The sequence below is a fragment of the Zootoca vivipara genome, chromosome 6, assembly GCF_963506605.1.
Source record: "Zootoca vivipara chromosome 6, rZooViv1.1, whole genome shotgun sequence".
In the NCBI taxonomy this organism is placed as follows: domain Eukaryota; kingdom Metazoa; phylum Chordata; class Lepidosauria; order Squamata; family Lacertidae; genus Zootoca; species Zootoca vivipara.
This window is the reverse complement of record NC_083281.1, coordinates 87,074,319-87,090,539: the sequence shown is the minus strand read 5'-3', so window position 1 is coordinate 87,090,539 and position 16,221 is coordinate 87,074,319. Positions and strand designations below refer to the sequence as shown.

The window sequence follows — 16,221 nt, the reverse complement described above, 5'->3', positions numbered from 1 at the left end:
CCAGTCTGAGGTCTCCTAGGGGAGTGGCCACTGGGGAGGGGAGAGGGGACCGGGGAGGAAAGAAGACTCTGGGTGTCACTTTCGACGGTTACCTGTGTTTCCTGTCAGGGCCTGGGGTGGAGTAAAAAGTGGGGAGGCGTTGTAGATACGCTGGGGAGGGGGGGAGTAGGAGGACCCAGATATTCATTTGTATTTTGGGGGAGAGGAGTCGGGTAGTGGTGGCTTGAGGAGAGTGAGTGATTTGTGCTTCCTGTCAGGGTCCGGGCTGGAGCAAAAAGAGGCAAGGGGCTGGGTGTGGCTCTGGGGGAGAGGCAAGGCCTGGGCGGGGGAAATGGGAAGAGGGTGTATCTGTCAGGAAGGGAAGTTCCTCCCCGTGTTGCTTTTTCTCCCCGCCCCACTGCATGCTGAATTGGTGATGTGGGAGAAGAGGACAGATAGAGGACTGTAGGGTGCAGCTTGTTTTTGTGGTGACACTATGTAGCCAAAGCCGCCATATGAAGGTGGAAGGCCTTGGAGGAGGCAATGGTGGTGTTGAGGGCAAGACGGCAAGTAGGATGGCAGTGGTTGTGAGTTTTTAGCTGGTGAGAAGGAAAGGCTGTGGAGTTGTGGCTGTTAACTGTCAGATGGGGAGTTCCATTTTTCCTTTCCTTTGCTTCTGTGCTGAACTGAGATTAGGGGAAAGATGAGAGATGATTGACTTGGAACTACATTGCTTGACTGTAGTTTGCTCTTACAACAGTTCACTTGTCCCAGTATACAAGAAGGTGAAACGCACACAGTGGAAATGGTATTAACTATGGACTGAAGCAGAGGCATGAGTTCCATTTGGGTGGCCTGCAGCACAGTGAAATATATCTGTACTCAGCCCTGCACTGATGATGGGGAACTAAGATGCCCAGCAAGGGATTCATGATTCACATGGCAACACAGAAGCACATGACACTGGCTCAATGAAGATGTCAGTCGCTACCTGGCACCCAGAAATCTCCACGTAGTCACAATTAGACCAGTTCCAGTAGCAAAACGCATCTGGCTCCCAGGGGAATTTTGAACACCTTGAGTAGGAGACGACTGGCGGTTTCCATGAGTGGGTGAAAAAGCATGGTTAAAAAAAAAGAATTATCCATAGCCTCCTTTACATGATAAATTGAGCTGGCTGTTAGGCAGTTGCTTGTAAATGGGAGGGACCTATCAATGTAGTTTTAAAGAGGCAAGTTTTGGCATACCGATTCTTCTTGCACTTGGAGTTTTTCTGGCCAGGAGACTTGGAAATCGCTTCAGGTAGAGCATTGGCCGGGTGTCGGTGGAACTATAGCTTACCTGTAGAAAGTGGCAGTGTGTTCCAATTGTCTACAATGTCTATTCACTATCTCATATCTCTTTCTTGGTCAACCTGACACCCTCCAGATGTTTTGGACTACAGATTCCATTAGCTGCGCTGGCTGAGGCTGATGGGAGTTGTAGTCCAGAACATTTGTTGTGGGGTGAGGTGATGTCGACGGAGAGTGTTGTATCTGCTGGGCTTGGTCAAAGGAGTGTTGGTGGGAAACACAAGCACGGCTTTGTCTCATTGAGTCATAAAGGTGGGGCATTTCTGCAGGGACTGCTGTGGTTTGATAGCTGTCAATGTGGCTTCTAAGACAGTAGGAAGACCTTGCACTAGCAAACACCGTATGGCACTCAGCAAATGTCATGGCTTTCCTGTTTCAAAGGGAGCTGCATGGGAGGTATATGGCCTCTGTCCAGTATACCTGAAGGAGCATCTCCACCCCATTGTTCAGCCCGGACACTGAGATCCAGCGCCGAGGGCCTTCTGGCGGTTCCCTCACTGCGAGAAGCAAAGCTACAGGGAACCAGGCAGAGGGCCTTCTCGGTAGTGGCACCCGCCCTGTGGAACGCCCTTCCATCGGAGATCAAGGAGATAAACAACTACCTGACATTTAGAAAACACCTAAAGGCAGCCCTGTTTAGGGAAGTTTTTAATCTGTGATATTTTAATGTATTTTGGTACTTGTTGGAAGCCGCCCAGAGTGGCGGGGGAAACCCAGCCAGATGGGCGGGGTATAAATAATAATAATAATAGTGTTCACAATCTACTGGAAACCTGAGGTGGTGATGGTGTGAACAGAGAGGTTTACCTTTCCTTGCAGATTGGTACAAAAGTGTGCCAGCTCATGCACAGGTCCCTTTGAATGACTGAGCAATCCATGTGGCAAATCTCTCCAGTTACTAATTCATTCTGTGTGATGGCTTGCTCAGCGCAATTACCTTAACTGTATGACTGCCCTTACAGAGAACAAAAAAGGGCTCTTTAATTAAGCTGCTTGCTAGTCTACTATATGTGAAGTGGTCTTATACAGAGCCAGACCCATCTAGCTGAGTATTACTTATTCTGACTGGCAGCAGCTTCCTAAGATCTCAGGCTGAGAGTCTTGCCAGTGACTGTCTTTAACTGATGGCCCATTAACTCCTTTAACTGGAGATGCCAGGTGACCAGGTCTTGAGCCTGACAACATCTGCATACAAAACAAATGTTCTTCCCTGAATTTAGGGGATTAGGTTTGGCGGCATAGATTGGGGAGGGAGGAGCCAGAACTTCCAGTTGCCGGAAACTGGATGTTTGCGGGCCTGCCGTTGGAACATCTAGTTGGCCCCTCTGAGAACAGGAGGCTGGACTAGCTGGGCAACTGACCTGAACCATAGGGCATCTTTTCTCCTGTTCCTATGTTCTGCTCATGGTTGGGTAACCAGCCGTCATTATCACTTTTTCAGTTATATGTAGCTTTTTCACATGGCCAAAGCGGCTCACAACACAAACAGCTGTGCAACAGCAAAAATATACTGTACATTGAGACACGTCGGTGCCTGAGCTGCGAGTAGACCTGTAGTCTGGAAATTCTGTGTTAGGTGGAAAGATAAAAATCCTTTCCTCTCTCATATCTGTCAGATTTAGTTCAAGAGACAAGCCTGTTTCTGTTTCATATAATTTTGCACTAGTTCTGTTATCACCTGCCCTATATGAATGTACTGGGCCATACTGACTGACTTGTGGGGCTAACAAACCTGTTAGAGTATTTCCATATAATGTGAAAAATGCTATGCATTCATTCCACCCTGCTAACCTCAAAGCTGGGTATGTGCACATCAAAGCATAAGAAAAGCCCTGCTGCTAGATCAGGCCAAATGCCCACCTGTTCCAGCATCTTTTTCTCACAGTGGCCAGGCAGCTGCCTATGGGCATGAGTGCAACAATGCTCTCCCCCAACATGTGATTCTCAGAAACATTTTCAGAGGCATACTTGCCTCTGTCTCCCTCAGATGTGGGGGCATGAAGTATATAGTCATGCATAAAATAGTTATGCCTACTGATAGCACAGGCACTTGGAATTGTCTGGAAATCATGCATTTTCATACCTAACAGTTGGCATTCGGGACATGATGTTTACTTCATAATGCAGGGCAGATCTTTTGCACAGAACCTGGGGCTGTTGGTAGTTATTGAGGAAGTTGTCCTTTCACACACTTGCATCTTACTTGGGATGGTGGCAAGCAGATTGTTCTGGGATCAGCCAGGTGTGTGCACTTATGCTTACAGAATTTCTGAGTGCTGGGTACACATAACAAAGGCATACATTTGTTCATTTTCCTGAATTCTGTTTGTGCGAACTCATAGGCATCCAGGGTACACAGGAACACCTGGCCATGTTAAGAAGGGTTGCAAGTTAAGTCAAACGTAAGCAGATGTTGAAATTTTACAGACCCCCCCCCCCGAATTTTAGGGGGGTGTTGTTTCATTTTGAGGAGCAGGTATGTCTGCCTAATGCACTTTTAAAAATAAAAATGTAAAGCTTCCTTTTGTGTGAATTGCTAGCCTCTTTCTGAACTTGCAGAAGAATGGAATGCCTGGGTAAACCGAAACGTTTTTAGTCATGACAGTCAATAATGAGGGAGACAGACTTTCCTCATTAGGGAGGACATTCCACAAATGGAAAACCAACACTGAAAAGGCCATGTCCTTGCTGATCACCAGCTTTGGAAACCCCCTGTGGTGGCATTACCAACAAGGCCTCATCTGCTGTTTGTAGGGTTTGCAATGGTGAGAATCGGAAATGTATCTTTTTTTATGTACAGTACTTGCATCCCCAGCCTTTTAGGGATTTGCATGCTAGCACTAATACCAATTGAGCCCAGTAGCTCACTGACAGCTGGTGCAGTGCATCCAGGACACATGGTCCATTGACCTGCCCCAGTTACTAGCTAGCAGTCATGTTCTGCCCTAGCTGTTGACCTCTGGACCATCTTCAAGGGCAGCCCCACATAGGAAGCATTACTGTAGTCCATATGGTAGGTCACCTAGCATGGACAACTGAGACCAGGCTATTCCAATCTAGAAACGGCTGCAGCTGGTGAATCAGCCCAACCTGGTGGTAAGTACTCCTAGCCACAGGAGCCCCTTGAGACTCCAGTGACACATGGGAATTCAGTATTCCAAGAATACGAACCTGTGTCTTCAGGAGGACTGCAGCCCTGTAGGACAGGTCACAAACCTAATTCCAAGACCAAGACATGGGAACCACCCACCCACAGTAACTCCAACTTATCAGGATTCAGCCTCAGTTCAGTCTCCATTCAGCCCTTCACTGTCACTAGGTAATGGTCTAACACCTTCACAGCCTCTTCTGACAGATGGAGAGAGAGAACTGTGTTTTATGAGCATACTGGCAGCACTTCACTCTGAATCCCTGGATGGTATTTCCCAGCTGTTTCATATAGATCTCTAAAGCCATATTGCTGAGCAATCAACTCCTAGTACTACTTTTTGGGAGCGACCTTGAAGGTAGGAGCTGAACCACTGCAATATAGTGTTTCCACCTCCCAGCTCCCTGTGTGGCTTCAGAAGAACACCATGGTCATTGGAATCAAAAGCTGCTGAGAGGCCAAGAAGAACCAACAGGGTTGCACTCCCCTTTGCTCTTCCCTAATAGAGGTCATCAGTCAGGGCGACCAAGTTTAGTAGGTGGCAAACACCCTTGCAAATGGCATATTGCAATATTTCTCTCATTGCACTGTATAATGGTTTCTGGTAAGCTTGTTCCACACTCCTAACCACCTCTTGTTCTTTCTTTTTTTAACTGAGTGTGCTAAGTCTTGAGCATGACAGTTACCTGCTTTTGGCATGCGCTTCTAGTAGAAGCAATACAGCATTCATCGCCCAGGCAATAAAACTTAAGCATACAGTATAATGTGGCGCTTGTCTATTTTTAGAGTGCTTGATACTGTACTTGCCCATAGGAATGGCTCCTTTTGGAGGAGATGGGGGCTGTGGGCAGGCGTTGCTTCTGTTTCTCTTCTCCTCCTCCCCAGCTGACTTGCCACCCTAGTGCGACTCACCCTAGAAATGGAGAGTGAGGAAGTGTTCCAAGGAAGAGGCGCCAAGTCCCATGGGTGTTCTCTGCTCCTGTCTAGACCAAGAGTGTAGTTACCCTAGTGTGGCATATTCATTTTCTTCATTATTCTGCCTTTCATCAAGTGTTTTTAAAAAACCTATTATTATTGATTTATTGCATTTATATCCCACCTTTTTCTCCAAGGACGGTACATGGCTGTCCCTCTCCTTATATAATCCCCACAACAGCCCTTTTGGGTAGGTTAGGCTGAGAGGTAGTGACTGGCCCAAGGTCAGTGAGCTTTGTAGTCTAGTAGGGATTCAAACCAAGGTGTTCTATCTAGTCCAACACACTAACAACTGTGTGATGCTAGCTAGCATAAACAGTGTTTATGAACAACCCTCCACTTAAGGTTCAAACGCAAATATTAAAACATTAAAACAGTAAGCACCAGAGGGAAGATCAAAACAGTGAGGACAAGTAAGGTGGAAAAATAAGCCACTAAGAGCACAAATGATAAAAAACTGACTTCTCCTAGCACCAAAGAGGTACTAGGCAGGTGTCCCTGGGGAGAGTATTGTGTAAGCAGGGTGCCGCAGAGACAGCCCTGTATCTGGTTTGCAAAGGCACCTGTTGTGGAGCCTTTGATGCAGATCTTAAGCAGTGGGTGTAGGTTCATATAGAAAGACGTGGTCCTTTAGTTACTCTGGTCCTAAGCTACATAGGGCTTTAAAGCAGACATTTCCTTGCATGGGAAAATGTTTGCTCACCTGCTTTTTACTGCTAAGAGAGACCTTTTTGTAGAAGGAGCAGGTTGGTCAAAACTTCGCCCATTAGAAGCATGGTGGGTTGTTGTAGGAGGAACCAGGCATTCTGTTCCTCCTTTGCTCGCCCACTCACTCACCTGGAGAAATTCCTGGTCTCCTTGTGACCAGGCTAGTGCTTAACTGTAAGGCCACTTTAAAAGTGCAGGTTGTGTCTTTGAAATTGTGCCCGGAAACAGATGGGAAGCTAGTGGAGCTGTTCCTACACTGACAAGATATTTTCCATGTGTCTTGTTCCATGTGTCTGTCTTATTGTGTAACGATTCAAGGATAGTGCCATAGAATTGGAAGGTACTGTGAAAATGCAGGAATCTCAAATAAAGCAGGTGGCCATTCCACCTCTGCTTAAAAACCTCCAGTGAAGGAGAGTCAACCACCTTCCATTCCACTATAATGTGTGACTGTAGTCAAGTCTGGATGTTCACAGGCTGATAATAGTGGCAAGGCCATCTCTGACCAGGGGGAAGCTGCTGTTGGTGTGCTAGCTGGCGAAAAACACTTTGTCCTCTGAATGTGCTGGCAGGGGTTGTCACAGTTGCCTTGTTGCTTGTGAATTTTCAGTGCACAAAACATCTTCATCTGTACCAGTTCTTCTCCAAAGAGTGTGTCTGGAGTGCAAGAAAGCACCTCAACGTTGTATTTGAGCATTCAGAGCACTGCCTTTAAAGAAGGCTGCTACTGCAAATCTGTGTGAGTCTTTGCCCTAAGTGTACCACTTCCCAATGTTTGCCAGCTTTTAATTCCACAGAAATGTTTCCCATTGAGTGTTAGGGGAGGGATAGTACCTCACATTGTGTGCTTGCAGAAGTACAAAAAAAAAAAACTCAGGGGAATTTTTTAAAGGGGGCAAACAAAGCCCCAAGCTGCACAAGGACTTGGCACACAAGCCAAGGTGTATTAAGAACACCTGTTGTCTTTGGCTTTTCCTATTCTTGGCTGGAGTTGGATTTAGGGCTTGGGTACCAAGGTGGTGCTCTCCGGATGTTGCTGGGACTCCAATTCCCATCAGCCCTGCCCAACATTGCCAGTAGCCAGGGGTTATGGGTGCTGTAGTTCAGCAACATCTGTGGAGGGCACTAGGTTCACTATCCCTTATTTAGAATGTTGGCCCCCAGATTTAAGAGCAATTTTGATGGATCAGACCAAAGGCCCATCATCTTTGGTATCCTATTTCCCATAGCAGTCAGGCAAATGCTTTCATCAGAGGCTGCAAGGAGGGCTCAGTGAGGTAATAGCCCTCATCAGCTCTTTGTTCCCAAACCTAGTATTCATATATGCTAATAGTGAACTTATTCCCAGAATGTGGGTTGTGGATGTTGTTAAACTCATTAGCCTGCCTTTCCCCACAAGGTGCTAGGGTGGGGTCAGCAATGTAAAATATAATATTAAAAGCAGCACAGAAGGAGGTATTAGCAGCTTGAGAGAACCCTGATCCCTCCGCATTTTCATCTGCAGTTATAACAGAAAAAGTAAAAACAAGTGGTAATAAAAAATCTGATATTAATTATAAAACTGCATTAATATAAGCATTCCAAATAGGTATCTCAATGAAATTGATGATTACGAGCGATGTCTTTAGACCTAGGAAGGACAGTGGAATTTTAAAATGGCTGGATGACTGATGGTGAACATTTGTCCTTACAGTATAAGTCCCTTGGTATATATAAGGGCTTGCGGAACCCACCTTTGCTAGCTATTTGTTAGTTCCTACGCCACAGGAGCATTGGTGAAAATCAAGGATTTCCCCAAGACAAAGTGAATATGAACAATATCTCCACAGGACATGCCCAACACACAATATGCCTCAAAAGGGCATTTTCAGTGTTACATTGCCAACATATATCTTAACTTTTGGGAACCTTGTGTTTATAGGTCATGTCACAGTGGGTGGTCAGGAATGCCTTTTACCACCTTAGGCTGGTCTTTCAGAAGATAGAACTACTGTGGTCACTCATGCTTCAGTAATAACTGGGTAGGGACTTCTAGTGCAGTGTGTTTCACATGTGGCTATCATTTGGAAACCTCCACTGGCCTAGTATGTGGCTGCCAGAATGTTGGGCTGGGCAAAGTGTACTGTGCATAAGAAGAACCTACTAGATTAGGCCATTGGCCCATCTTGTCCAGCATCCTGGTCTCACAGTGGCCAACAAGAACCCTTGTGAGAAACTCTCGAGCAGAATCTGGATACACGAGCTCTCTCCCCTCCTGTGGTTTCCAGCAACATTCAGAAGCATTTCTGCCTCTGTGGAGGCAGAACATAACTCTGGTGCATACACGGGTGTGACCTGTTCAGTTGTGGTGCCACTGTTGTGGAATGCCCTCTTGAAAGAAGCCTGTCTGGCACTGTTGCTGGTGCTCTTCTGTAGCAGCACTGTTGAAAACTGAAGTGTTTTTTTTGGGGGGGGGGTAAAGTCTTAGGTGGAAGCCTAGTTGGGTAATGAATTTTGCCTCCCTACAGTTTGGGTTCTTTGCCGATTCTCATAATGTGTAGTTCAAGATGGCCCCTATAAGGAGTAGCAGTAAGTTGCAGAGAGCTCTCAGCATGTTCCTAGAACTTCTTTTGCAAGATTCAGTAAGAAGCATAAGGTCCTGACAGTAAGAGTTGTTTGACAGTGGAACAGACTCCATCAGAAGGTGGTGGACTCTCCTTCATGGGAGGTTTTTAAACAGAGATTGGATAGCCATCTGCCAGGGATTCTTTAGCTGTGATTCTTGTCTTGCAGGGGGTTGGACTAGATGACCCCTGGGATTCCTTCCAACTCTATAGTTCTATGATTCTATAAGCCTCTGCACAAGAGAATTCCTTGTGCAATTCTGAAAAGTAGAGAGCACTTTAAAATTTGAATGTGGGTTCTAACCATATTCCTACTGCAGACAGGCCAAGCAATTTTATGGCCCAGTCCATAGAATAGGATTGTGCGTATGGGAGCTGACAGAAAGCACTGTGAATCTGAAGGACTGTTAAGCTTGCGAGCACAACTAACCCACTAACCACAATAATGATTGGTAAATAAGTCCTAAAAGTTCAGAACTGAAGCTTGTATGTTTGTCCCAAATTGGTAATAAAAACTAAATCCTGAGGGAAGTGGGTGGTGTGGTGGTTTGAAACACTGAGTCAGGATTCAGAGAGCTGTAGTTACAGGCATGTGGCCTTTGTACTTTGAGGTGGTCCCTGCTGCTTCCCTCTTGGGGGGGTTGTCCAGCTTTCAACTTGAGGATGCTAATTAAGTGAGGAGGCTGCAGCAAACAGCGCTTTAAAGCAGTGTCTGGATGTGCTGGAGAAATCGACCAATGCCATCCAACTTTGTTGGCGTGCCCAACCGCTTGATTCAGGGTTCTGAAACAAGGAACGAGTTTTGAACTTGTAGTGGTCCTTTGCTTCCCCTCATCTTTTCCTCAGCCTGTTCTTTATGGATTGCAATCCAGCTTTGCAGATGTTTGTGGCATTGCTAGGGCTTCCAGATCCCTTCCTAGCTAGCCCTGTACTGCTCTTTCTTGTGCAATCAGCAGCACTCACCCAGGATGTGAAGCAGCTGCTTCCTAAGACAAATCTCCATTCTGTTATGCTGTGGACCGTAGCACATATTTTTTGCAAAGGAGAAACCACTGTGCATGTGGACTAACCTTTGTGCTTGAATCATTTTGCAAGCATGCTACAATGTCTGAGCAAGCAAGATGTGTTTAAGAAAGATAGTGTGGGAACATGGTTTTTTTGAGGATGGAAGCTCCCAGGGTTCTAGTTAATGGGGTTAAGCTCGAGAGCACCTCTTTGTGTGTTCAGTTGTACACATTCTCTCCAGGCTTTAAAGGGGTTTTCTGCGTGGTACATCCCAGGTTCCCCACCCTCTTTGCCATATGCCATGTTGATGCTTGCCAAGCATGATTGACGACGAAACTGAACAATTTGCACTTGGTTTCCTAGTCAACGGGTTAGCGGAGTTCCTCTTGAAATGTTGGAAGGGGAAGCTAGATGTCTTGCCTTTTAAAAAGCAAGGAGTGCATGTGTGTGGAAATTAAGAATGGTCTGCTCAGTTAGGTCATGTGTGACAGACCCAGGGAGTCTCTTGATGTCTTTGAGGTGTTCGCTGCATCTGATTTAGTTCCTCTGGCACTCCCAACAGTGTGACGTAGGGGTTAAGAGTGTTGGACTAGGGCCAGGGTTCTAATCTTCACATGGTCATGAAGCTCATGGGATGACCTCAAGCCATCCACTGCCTCTCAATCTAACCTACCTCGCAGGATTGTTGTGGGGATTAAATGAGGAGAAAAGGGTTGGGATATAAATGCAGTAAGGAAACAGCTGCATGGGGAGAATGGCTAAGCCAATGCCAACTGCTGCAGTCACCCCCAGTTGTGATAGTTGCCTGTTTTGAAAAGGAGGACTAGACAAATTCATGGTGCAGGGGAAGTCTGCTAAGAGTGATTGGCTCTGATGGCAAAGTGGAACTTCCATGTTCAGAGGCAGTCAGGGTGTATTGTTGTTCCTCAGGGGAGAGGGAGGGGCACTACCTTGAGCCATTCTTCTCATGTACAGTATGTGCATTCATGCATATGTGCCTTGAGCTGAGGCCTGGGATTGCCAACAGACTCGGGGGCAGAGTCCAGGCTCACCTTGATCCCTACTCCTCATAGATTTTTGATACTGGATTCAGAAGCCTAGGGAGGCACTGCTGTTCTTGTTCCATGGCAAACATTCTAATCTGGCTCCCCAGCCCATAATTTCCTCATTACTGTTTAGAAACTGCCTGCAAGTAACTTTTTAAAACTGTGCTGTAAATGAAACCTCCCTGATATTTCTCTAGGGTATCTGCTATCCTTACCCCCTCTCCGACCCCCACCTCTTTCCTTCTTACGCTGACCGTGTTACTGAGCTTGAAACTGATCTCCAGCTACCTGCCTTCCCCAGTTATATTTTTTGCACACTGGTGCATACCAGAAATAGAAAAGTATCTGGAGGACCGATGTCTGTGGCTTTTTAGCTGGGCTCTCTTGCTGCGTCTCTGCGCTGCAGGCGTCGGAAATATAACCCTGGGCTTTGAGGGGGGAAGTTGAGAAAAGCCAAGACATAAATGGAACTGCGGGAGCCAATGCCAGGCCAGAGAGCCCTGGTAGCAGTAAAAAGGTTTTGGCAGGGCCTGGAGCTGGTCTCTTAATGCAGTGCCAGGGTGAGCTGACAACAAGAGGATGGGCATACGTTAAGCCTGCTGGCAACTGATGCCTTGGCAGCTCTCCACACACTTCCCCTTCATTTACTGGCATACTGGAGGGATTTGGCATTTTGGGGCACTTGTTTGGGAAATTTTGGTTTACATTAGGCATGTGAGATGATAATAATAATGATAATAATTATAATTATTCTTTATACCCTGCCCATCTGGCTGGGTTTCCCACCTCCACCCCCTGCCAAGTCCACTGAACAGTGGAGGCTGGTTCACTACCTTTTTAACCTCAGCCACTCCCCCACCCCCACCCCACCTGGCCACCTACCTGCCTTCTTTCTTACGGTCTTTCCCCATCTCTCATAATACTAGAACTCATGAACATCCAATGTAGTTGAATGTTGGAGGATTCAGAGCAAACAAAAGGAAGGACTTTGTCACACAGCACTAAAATTCATGGGAGGACAAGGCTATAGGGGCTACTAGCCATGGTGGTTGTGCTCTGCCTTCACAGCTGGATGCAGCATTGCTTCTGAATAAGAGTTGATGGAAACTGCAGCAGGGCAGGGTTGCTGCTGTGCTCAGCTCTTGCTTTTCTGTTTCCCATTGGGGCATCTGATTGGCCACTGTAAGACCAGGATGTTTGACTAGAAGCCTGATCCAGCATCCAGACTCTTCTATTGTAACACCAGGCCTTGCTTTGCAGGGCAGAAACAAGATCTCAGGTTCAGTGTTGGCTCCTTGGGTTCAAGGCTCTTGTGTTTTAACACACTGTAAGTCTTGGGCCTCTCTGTCCGTTTGCTTTCGGAGGGTTGGGCCAGTTAGGATTTTGTGATAAACTTCTTGGCAACTTCCCAGAACAAGCTTTGTTTCAAGCTAGCATTGCCTTTTCTTCTACTCTTCCCTTGCCCCCCTCTGAGTTTTGTTTTGCTTGCCTGCCAACAGAAGATCATATCAACGCCCCAGATGTAGATCTGTAAAATACCAGGTGGATGAGGGAAGAGGCACAGCAGCTGCTTCTAAAGTCCTTTTTAGAAAAGAAGAGGGAGGGGGTGGATGTTGCTTGAGGACTGTATGTGGGATAGGTGCCAAATGAGGAACCCAGAGGGGTCTGTTGCTACCCTGTGTTGAAAACAGAGCATGCTGGACCCATTCTCCTAGAGCTGGATTTAGAATAATGGGCTTTCTCTGTACTAGCATGGACTTTTTCCTCAACCAGAATAGCTTCCAACCTCCTTTCAGTGCAGGCGATGTGGTTCACCCTGTGCTCTTCTTTTTTGTGAGCAGATGGAAGTTTATATATCTATTATTTTTATTTAGAGCATTTCTATCCTGCTCTTCAGCCAAAAGGGCTTTCTGAGTGGCTTAGTTGCATTCAATTAAAACAGGACAGTCCCTCCATGCTGACAGTCTAAAAGGAACATGACACACAAGGGAAAAGGGACAGGGAGGTAAGAGGGGGGAAATCAAACTCAGACCACCAATTCTTAAGCTGCTGTTCTTATAATGGCGAGCTGGCACAGTTTGGGGCAGGAGATGCCTGATGGAGCTGGGCTTTTTTGGCAAAGCTGATGGAATGAGCCCTTCTTCCGTTCTGTCTGATTGAGACCTTCTGATGGAATGGCTGGCCTCAGGTGACAGTTGAGGAAGAGGAGGCCTGATGGAGCTGGCCTTGTCACACAGTTGGAGAAGTTCCTCTGTTGCCATGAACAGGGACCTGATGACAACATGCAATAATGTGTGTGTGTGTGTGTGCCACTTCTGATGTAGCAGCGCAGAATACACAGGAGGTGCCTGACAGCCCCTGTTTGTGGTTTTAGATGTGTAGAGGTGTGAGGAGGAAGGGATTAGTGCAATGTCAGCTGCTGTTGTCACAGTGGCACAGAAGCCGGTTTTACCAGCCTTGCAGATAAACTTACACAGTTGTTATTAGTTCCAGGGTATGAGTGCAAGAGTTTGCTCGCCTCGCATCCTGTTCTCACAGTGGCCCAAAAGGAAGCCAGCAAGCAGATCCAGAATGCAACATTGCACTCTCTCACTTCTTGTCGCCAGTGGTATTGAATTGAATGGGAAAAACCTGGTCCTGTGTGTGTGTGTGTGTGTGTGTGTGAACTCCCAAAGTGAGCTAGTATTCCTTTTAGCATTTCTCGTCCAAGTATAATCCCCAACTTTTACTTTAACTTTTGGAAAAAGACTCAGTGTTTGGAAAACAAATTTATAGGGAGACTTGGTAAAGTTAATCCTGTTTCTTGTAAACACATCCACTCTGGCAGGTGGAAGCTCTGACAACAGAGCTTCCACCCTCAACAGCCATGGTGGTTAAAAGCTGTGAGTGGGAAGGGGAGTCGCGGCTGTCTCTGCCACAGCAGGGCTGAACTGGCTAATGTCTGCTGAAGTCTCTGGGTGGCTGCCACTGCTACGCTTATGGGTAGTATCGTAAATCTGTCACAGGCTTTGTAAGAAAGCCAAGTCAGCCAACCAGAGGGGATACTAACTTCCTCTGTCCTGAGACTTAGCGGAAATGGTGGGGAGGCATCCATATTTTCATTTTAGCTGCAAATCAAAACACTCTCTCATTCAGCTCTCCTTTGTGTAGGGAATTCATACACAAATCTCTATATTGCAGGATTTTGCTGCAAAAAAATGGATTGCCTTGAGCCCCAGGTCTTGGACCTCAGCTGATGTCTACCCAGAAATAACATGCCTCTGTGTGTGTGTGTGTGTGTGTGTGAGAGAGAGAGAGTTTTCAGGCTTACTATGGTGTGAAGCCAAACTTTAGACTAGTGGTTCCCAAAATTTCCCAGACCACTGCCCCCTTGGTTTCAGTGTCAGATATATAAGTTAATCGCCAAATGGCACCTTAAACTTAGGTTACGGTCACCAGCACAGTGTCTAGGCACCCCCCCCCCAATATGATTATGATGATTTTTCATTTCATTTCTATACCGCTTTATATTTTAAAGAAAAAAAATCTCATTTTATAACACCTTAAAACATCTAATAAAGCAATCCAGAATAAAGCAAATTCAAGCTTCAAGGAAAATATTACAGCTTTCCCTATATTTATTTACCTACTTGATTGATACAGCTGCCTTGTAGAATAAGTAGTCTAGTATAATGGTTAGTGTGTCAAACTAGGACCGTGAAGATCAGTGCTCAAACCTCCACTCTGTCATGAAGCTCACTGGGTGACCTTGGGCCAGTCTCAGCCTAACCTACCTCATAGGGTCATTGTAGGGTTTAACTGAGGAAGGGGTGAGTCATGTATTTCTTGTAGGAAATGGTGGGATATAAATGCAATAAGTAGGCTGTTCTGGTTACCTGCTTAAGAAAGCTGAATGGGGTAGACAGATGAAGGTGTCAGTTGCCAACCCAGCATCCAGAGATCTCCAAATGGTAGTAATTGGATCAGTGCCAATTGCAAAAAGAGCCTGGCACCTTGGGAATTTCTAACACTGCTTGGGTTCCATAAACTCATTCCCAGCACCCACTGCCATACACTACAAAAAACATTATTGGTTTGCACAATCCACTAAGGAACATACAGTAATTGACACAATAAAATTCAGAAGTGTATCAATTAATTGCACATTTATTCAAAGTCCAATTCAATAAAATGGGTGAACCTGATCTAGTAATACCAGTTTTTCAAGGTCATCAGCATTTCACTCCCCTTGCCTCTTCGTGCCGCTCCGGGTAATCCCACTGCCCCCCCCCCCCGGTAGTACTGCCCATTTTGGGAACTACTGGTATAGCACATCCAGGTAGTGTCTCTTACATGCTGATTACAGCCAGACCAGACTATATGCTTATTTTTAATGTTGGATGCCTGTTAACTGTCACAGTAAGGGACAGAAATTTGGTTTGAAAGCTGAGATTCTTAAGAAGGTGGATTTGAGGCTTCTGCAGAAATGTGGCATGCACACACACCATGTGTCTTGTTGGGGCTTATTTCTATGCAGCGTCCCAGCAAGCATGTTGATTCCATTTCCTTCCTCTTTTTAGTGGCTGCTAAAATATCCTGGCTTCTGCAAAATGCAGTTGCTCTGAATGCAAATTGCATGCAGCGGGATTTATTATTATTATTATCATCATTATTTGTAGCATTCATTTGAAACACAGTGTTTTAACTTGCTTTGCCTTGATTGAATGCTTTTACTGCAGTCAGTGGATTAAGCAACTATTTCCCCCTCTGCTTTTTATCTTTCTAGTTCCTAGATTACTGGTATTTGGCTCTCCCCCCCCCCCAAAAAAATCAAATTTCAGCTTACATACATTCCAGGATCAAGGGACGCAGTTGGCACTGTGGGTTAAACCACTGACCCTAGGGCTTACCAATCAGAAGGTCAGCGGTTCGAATCCCCGCGATGGGGTGAGCTCCCCTTGCTCGGTCCCAGCTCCTGCCAACCTACCGGTAGCAGTTCAAAAAGCACGTCAAAGTGCAAGTAGATAAATAGGTATCGCTACAGCGGGAAGGTAAACGGCATTTCTGTGTGCTGCTCTGGTTCGCCAGAAGCGGCTTTGTCATGCTGGCCACATGACCTGGAAGCTATACGCCGGCTCCCTCGGCCAATAATGCGAGATGAGCGCCACAACCCCAGAGTCGGTCACGACTGGACCTAATGGTCAGGGGTCCCTTTACCTTTACCTTACATTCCAGGATCATAGCTGCTTTAATAAAATGCTGATATTTTGCTGTGAAAGTTTCTGGCATTGTATTTTGGGGGGTGGCTTGTGGTGAAAAGGGGAATATGTAAGAGGGAACATAAAACATAATTTTCAAGCTTCCTGCTTATAAGCCAATTCATTGAGTTCATGTTCGCCTACTGATGCCATTCTGAACTGGGCAGT

At 46.1% G+C, this 16,221-nt stretch overlaps 1 protein-coding gene across 2 annotated transcripts in view; it reads left to right on the top strand.

The window, feature by feature from the left end:
• Window positions 1–16,221, top strand: part of CAPZB (capping actin protein of muscle Z-line subunit beta) — a 66,559-nt gene that overhangs the window by 597 nt on the left and 49,741 nt on the right. The gene's annotated exons all lie outside the window — the stretch shown is intronic.